Consider the following 7,583-nt stretch of genomic DNA (forward strand, 5'->3'; position numbering starts at 1 on the left):
ACACAAGAATGTTTGTAGTAACTTTATTCATAATATATCCAATCTGGGAACAACACACATGTTCCTTAACTGAGGAATGGATAAGAAAACTCTGAATCCAGGTGCACTTGTGTGGCTCAGTCAGTTGAGCGTCTGACTCTTGGTTTCAGCTCAGGTCATGATCTCAGGGTCCTAGGAACAAGCCCCACATCAGGTTCCACGCTCAGTAGGGAGTCTGCTTGAGATTCTCTCTCTCTCCCTCTGCCCCTCCCCCTACTCTCTCTCTCTCTCTCAAATAAATAAATAAAACCTTTTTTTTTTTTTTAAAGAAAACTCCGTATCCATATGCACACACGGACTACTACTGAACAGCATAAATGACAAACTATGGATACACCGAAAAGCATAAGTGAATTTCAAATGTGCTATGCTAAGTGAAAGAAGCCAAACTCAGAATACTATTTATCATGTAATTTTACTTGTGTAACATTCTGGACTAGATAAAACTATTGAGGTCTGAAATAGATTAGTGTTGGAAGAATGAAAAAGGTAGAGTTACAAGGGACATTTAAGGGAGATGTCTCAGTCGATGGAACTGTTGTGTCTATTACTATGCTGATTATATGACTATACTCTCATGTGCCCAAACATGGAATTACACACTAAAAATGGTGAATTTTATTGCATGTAAATTACGCCTTAATAATGGTGATGGGAAAAAAATCCTACATGATGTGGTTATAATTGTAACTTAAACAGTGATCATCTGTTAAAGTTTCCTTTTCTGATCACTCTCTTCTTCCTCCAGTAACATACTTCAATCTGAGATCATTTCCCTTCTTCATTACTTCCTGTGGAGCATGTTTGCCAACATCACATCATCTAAGCTAATTCACTTTCCTTTTTGAAAAACATGTTTGGGGATTGTAGATTTCTACATTGTATTATTATTATTATTATTATTATTATTATTATTATTATTATTTTGCTTTGTTTTGTCAAACAATCTAGGGTGTCATTCCCTTATATTCTGGCATCCATGGTTTAATTAGGAATGGGTCTAAGCATTTAAATAAATCTCCGGAAGCCAGCTTAGCTTTAACAACAGTCATTTTCTTCCCTTAGAATAAAACAGGAAACAAAATGGAACCTAGTGCAATACTTTAAGTTACAGAACTGTTACAAGAACACCTTGACAGAAAGATTTTGGAGTATTTTTTTTTCCCTTTCTTCAAGTGTCTTTTGCGTAAAACTCAGGAATTTTCAGTATCGTTATATTGTATGTGTACACACACATATATATTCAGATAATTTGATTTCTAAGCTGAACACCATTTATATGCAGCCCCTGAAGTTTGTTCAGTATTCATATTTTCTACACCTAGTATGATCCTTCACTTACTCCTTGTACAGAACTCCTTAGAAAGAGTACACATTTTAAAAAACTGAAACTATTACCCAAAAGATAATGAATATAGTAAACGTAATATGTAATAAATATACGCTACACACAACATAGAGTTTGAAGTGTAACTCCAGCTATTAATATTATGTTATTTGTAAGTATATAAAATGACTTCCAATAAAAGCATAGTAACATTATTTTAGGACATAAAAATTGCAATTGTGTACCAGACTTGTATTGAAAGCGATAGATGGCACTATTGGTCCACTATTATGGATGTTATAGTCAGTTTTATCTTGTTTACCCCTCACTCATCTAACCCTCATTATTTCCCTACAGTTTTATAGGTCACTTTATGAAGATATTTGCAAAGTTAATTTGAAGACAGCTTTTTTTTTTTTTTTTAACTAGGCAACCTTGATTTGCATTTCCTCTCCATATAGAATGTATTAACTGAAGAATGACAGGAACAGGAAACAAAAAGCTTTAGTTCTTTTATGTGGGGCTCAGGATAGATTACTCACAAAGGTGGTTGGAAATGGTCACAGGGTGCTGCTCTAGGACCATTTATCTGCTGCATCTTTAGATTATCAAGGGCATTCGTTCCTAGTAAGCTTTCAGTAATATTTTTCATAATGCCTATTTGGCCTATGAAATCACTTGGATTATAATATATCCTCTCATTCTGAAGCTAAATCAAACATAATGAGAACTACCTATTTTCCCAAAATTTGTTTTTTGTTGTTCTGTAAAAAAATGTTAAATTTAAATGAACAACTGGATCGTTTTTCTTTTTTTAATTTTATTATGTTATGTTAATCACCATATATTACATCATTAGTTTTTGATGTAGTGTTCCATGATTCATTGTTTGCGGATAACACCCAGTGCTCCATGCAGAACATGCCCTCTTTAATACCCATCATCAGGCTAACCCATCTCCCCACTACCCTCCCCTCTAGAACCCTCAGTTTGTTTCTGAGAGTCCATGGTCTCTCATGGTTCTTCTCCCCCTCCGATTCCCCCCTTCCTTTTTCCCTTCCTGCTATCTTCTTCTTCTTCCTTTTTTTTTTTTTTTTTTAACATATAATGTATTATTTGTTTCAGAGGTACAGGTCTGTGATTCAACAGTCTTACACAATTCACAGCACTCACCATAGCAACAACTGGATCTTATATGGACAAGAGAGAAAACTTTTAATTTTGGACAGCATCAGGGGTATGACTAAGGGAGATACATTAACAAATGTTGGCAATGATAATTATAATGAAGGGAGTCCTACACTGTGAAATAAAGGAACAAAAGGGACAATATTTTATGGGGCATCTAACTAATGCTCTTTTTTAAAAACAACATCTAATACTATGGGGACAATTTTACCGACTTATAAAGCTCCTTTTGTTCACCCCTACCTTAAGATGATTATTGATGGTTGTTCAATAACTAAGTAGTATGGCTCATCTGCTGAATCCATTTACTTCTGTTGGCTTTTCTTTCAATAAGTGTGTTAGATTTCAAAACAAAGGAAGATTTAAAAATTTCACTTCCTGTTTTTTTTTTTTTTAAGAGAGATCAAATATAAATTAAAGTTAATAGCTAAAGTAAGAAGGTACCAATTTAATATCATCAAATTTTCGTGAAGGCTTTCAGCTGGAAGAATGCAATATTATGGAGTCACAGTAAAGTGGTGTGTTATTGATGTTTTTTCTCCACCTGGGAAATAATATGTCACACTTTTGTACTGCACCATAAATAGCAACAGACATGGTAGCAAGCTGAGCTTCTCTGCACAGTTTATAGTATAATCAAGACACCATGGCCTTTCTTCCCTCCGAATTACCCAAATTTGAACAGATAACTAAAAGTTATCAGCATTACAATTTTCTTTGTGTTTTGACACCAGTTTTTACTTTGTGCTATTTCAATAAATATCCAAGCCCACCCAAATGACAATACAAATGTCCGTTTACTTAGCGCATGCAGATTATAAAGCTTTTGTCACCTTTCTTTTTTATTCTGAAAAAAACTGTGTAAGATAATTAGGTCAGATACTGTAATGTTCAAATGCCAATTGTCATTTAAGACAAATGATACTCGTTGTGAACAAATATATAGTTTGAGATAAAATAGCAAGTGACTGACAAAGGTTTCAAATGAAAGAATTCTGATCTGCTCCTGAATTGTTCTGCTACCTTGTGTGGCTTCCAATTTGAAAATCAGATTTACCTCTCAAATCACTCCCTTAAAGAACCGATGTTTTTTGAAAAGATGTTCAAATAATTTTGAAAGCTACAGGATGATGGTGTAGACAGATTATTTTGTTTGTCAGAATGCTATTGTCCTGTACAGTAGCCATAATATTTAATGAGTACGAAAATTTATTTAATAGTCTATTTGTATCTATAAGGTTTCCTATGCATTATGTTTAAAAATGGACCACGTGTTTATTATATGTAAAGTAGCCAAATTTTTAACTGTAAAATTATAGGAGCTAATATGAAATTATACATCAAAATATAGTAAAATCTTAATTACGTCAGTAAAGAGACAATTTCTTACAAGAGCCCTTTCAAAATTACAGCCCAGACACCAAAACCATGAGCAAGAAAGGGAAAAAAAAGATAAATTAGACTTTACCAAATTTAAAAGCCTTTGTTCATCTAAAGACATATCAGACAATAAAAGGACAACCTACAGAATGATAGATAACATTTACAAATTTTAGATCTGATAAGGGTCTGTATCCAGCATATATAAAGAATGTTTACAACTCAACAACACAAACAGCTCAATTCTTAAAAATGGGCGAAGGACTTGAATAGGGATTTTTCCAGGGAAGTTATACAAATGACCAAAAAGCTCATGATGAAAAATGATCAACATTATTAGTCATTGTGAACTGCAAATCAGAACAAGAATGATGTACCATTTCACACCAACTAGGACATCTTTAGATAAAAAACACACAGTGAAACAGAAAAACAACAGAAACTAGAAAGAGTTGAGGAGGGTATAGATAAATCACAGCCCTTATGCATGGCCGGTGGGAAAATGAAATGTGCAAAAACTGTGGAAAACAGTTTGATAGTTCTTAAAACAGTTAAGCATAGAATTAACAAATGACCAAGCAATTCTACTTAGATATATAGGCCCCAAAACTGAAAACAGATACTGAAATACGTGCACGTATGTTTATAACAGCACTATCTACAATAATCAAAAGGTGGAATCAGCCCAAATGTCCATCAATACATAAATAGATAAATTTTGGTGTATATATACACAGTTGAATTTTACTCAGTCAAGAAAAGAAATTAAGTATTAATACAGGCCATGATGTGGATGTACACATCAAAAGCATTATATTAAGTAAAAGAAGCCAGAAACAAAAGGTCACATATTCTATCATTTCATGTATATGAAATATCCAGAATTAGGTAAATCCATACTGACAGAATGCAGACTGGTGCTTTCCGGGGGATGAGCAGGAGGTAGGAGGTAGGTATTGGGAATAATAAGTTTTGTATGTAGGGATTCCTTTTGGGGTGATGAAGATGTCTTGGAATTAGACAGAAGTGGTGGCTGTATAGCATTGCTAGTGTATTAATGGTACTGAACTAGTCATTTTAAAGTAGCAAATTTTATATCAGTTTCATCTCAATTTCTTGTTGAAATATTTAATAATAGTGGTCTGCAAATCATTGGCTGATAATCTTAATATCTGTGTCATCTTGGTGTTAACCTTTGCTGATTTTCATAGCTTATTAAACTTGGGCTCTTCCAGATTCTTGCTATGATAAATGATGTTCAACTGAAATTTAAACATTTTTATATTATGTGGTGAGACACTCAACCTTATTTAAGACTCGTATTTAGCAGTCCTCCTCTTATAATTCTCCCAAAGAAGAAAGGTGGCATCACCTTGCTACTGACAGTCTGGGTACTTACGGCAGAGTTAGGAACCTGATACACACTCTACTTCCTAGGTCATCTAGGAATATTTAATTCCTGTACCTTCTTGTATCTATCATAGGTCTATTTTCTAGGATGATGCAAATAACACAATGTTTTAATTTTGGATTTTATAATAGATTGATAATTGGAAAGACAATTCCTCTTCCTTAGGAGTGTCTTGACTGTATTTGGCCCTTTACTTTCCTCTCACTTTCAAGATCACCTTGTGTGTTTCCATTAAAAGTAAACTCCTTGTGCTTTTTCGCAATGGGTTTGCTGCCAGCACACAGGTGTCGTGAAAACCACAGCTCAACCTAACCCAAAATGGGAAAGGAAAAGACTCACGTCAACATCGCCGTCATTGGACAGGTAGATGTGGGCAAGTCTGCCACTACTGGTCATCTGATCTACAAGTGTGGTGGGATCGACAAAAGAACTATCGAAAAATCTGAGAAGGAGGCTGCTGAGATGGGAAAGGGCTCCTTCAAGTATGCCTGGGTCTTGGGTAAACTGAAAGCTGAACGTGAACGTGGTATCACCATTGTTACCTCCCTGTGGAAATTCAAGACCAGCAAGTATTATGTGACCATCACTGATGACCCAGGACACAGAGACTTTATCAAAAACATGATTACAGGCACATCTCAAGCTGACTGTGCTGTCCTGATTGTTGCTGCTGGTGTCGGTGAATTTTAAGCCGGTATCTCCAAGAATGGGCAGACCCGTGAGCATGCCCTTCTGGCTTACACCCTGGGTGTAAAACAACTAATTGTTGGTGTTAACAAGATGGATTCCACTGAGCCACCCTACAGCCAGAAGAGATACGAGGAAATAGTTAAGGAAGTCAGCACCTACATTAATAAAATTGGCTACAACCCCTGACACAGTAGCATTTGTGCCAATTTCTGGTTGGAACGGTGACAACATGCTGGAGCCAAGTGCTAACATGCCTTGGTTCAAGGGAGGGAAAGTCACCTGTAAAGATGGGAATGCCAGTGGAACCACACTGCTTGAAGCTCTGGATTGCATTCTGCCACCAACCTGTCCAACTGACAAGCCCTTGTATCTGCCTCTCCAGGACGTCTACAGAATTGGTGGTATTGGTACTGTCCCTGTGGGCCGAGTCGAGACTGGTGTTCTTAGACCTGGCAGGTGGTCACCTTTATTCCAGTCAATGTTACAACTGAAGTAAAGTCTGTTGAAATGCACCATGCAGCTTTGAGTGAGGCTCTTCCTGGGGACAACGTGGGCGTCGATGTCAAGAACGTATCTGTCAAAGATGTTCGTCGTGGCAATGTGGCTGGTGACAGCAAAAATGACCCACCCACGGAAGCAGCTGGCTTCATGGCTCAGGTGATTATCCTGAACCATCCAGGCCAAATCAGTGCTGAATATGCACCTGAGCCGTATTGTCACATAACTCACATTGTTTGCAAGTTTGCTGAACTGAAGGAGAAGATAGATCATCGTTCTGGAAAAAAGCTGGAAGATGGTCCCAAGTTCTTGAAATCTGGTGATGCTGCCATATTGATATGGTTCCTGGCAAGCCTGTGTGTGTCGGGAGTTTCTCTGACTATCCTCCTCTGGGCTGTTTTGCTGTTCGTGACATGAGACAGTTGCTGTGGGTGTCGTCAAAGCAGTGGACAAGAAGGCAGCTGGAGCTGGCAAGATCACCAAGTCTGCCCAGAAAGCTCGGAAGGCTAAATGAATATTATCCCCAATACCTGCCACCCCAGTCTTAATCAGTGGTGGAAGAACAGTCTCAGAACTGTTTGTGTCAATTGGCCATTTAAGTTTAATAGTAAAAGACTGGTTAATGATAACAATGCATCATAAAACCTTCAAAAGGAAAGGAGAATGTTTTGTGGACCATTTGTTTTTTTTATGTGTGTGTGGCAGTTTTAAGTTATTAGTTCTTAAAATCAGTACTTTTTAATGGAAACAACTTGACCAAAAATCTGTCACAGAATTTTGAGACCCATTAAAACAAAAGTTTAATGAGAAAAAAAAAGTAAACTCCTTGTAAGAATGTTTAAATTATATTCAGTTGATCACTTTGCAGCAAATTGATATCTTTACTTATAATGGGTCTTTCAAACCATGAGCATTTTATTTGTCCCCTTATACTTAAATATGTTCTAATAACCTTTATTGAGAATTAAAGGATTCGATGAATGTTGTTGAATCTCTATATTGTACACTTGAAATGAGTATAACCCTGTATGTTAACTATACTGGAATTAA

General features: G+C 36.2%; 1 pseudogene; it reads left to right on the plus strand.

Annotated features, from left to right (window-relative positions):
* The first annotated feature begins 5,663 nt into the window (after window positions 1-5,663).
* Window positions 5,664-7,355, plus strand: LOC123834477 (elongation factor 1-alpha 1-like; annotated as a pseudogene).
* Window positions 7,356-7,583: the final 228 nt, after the last annotated feature.

This window comes from Mirounga angustirostris, unplaced genomic scaffold, assembly GCF_029215605.1.
Source record: "Mirounga angustirostris isolate CCGP_5_RB_7025 unplaced genomic scaffold, mMirAng1.0.hap1 SCAF_1, whole genome shotgun sequence".
NCBI lineage: Eukaryota > Metazoa > Chordata > Mammalia > Carnivora > Phocidae > Mirounga > Mirounga angustirostris.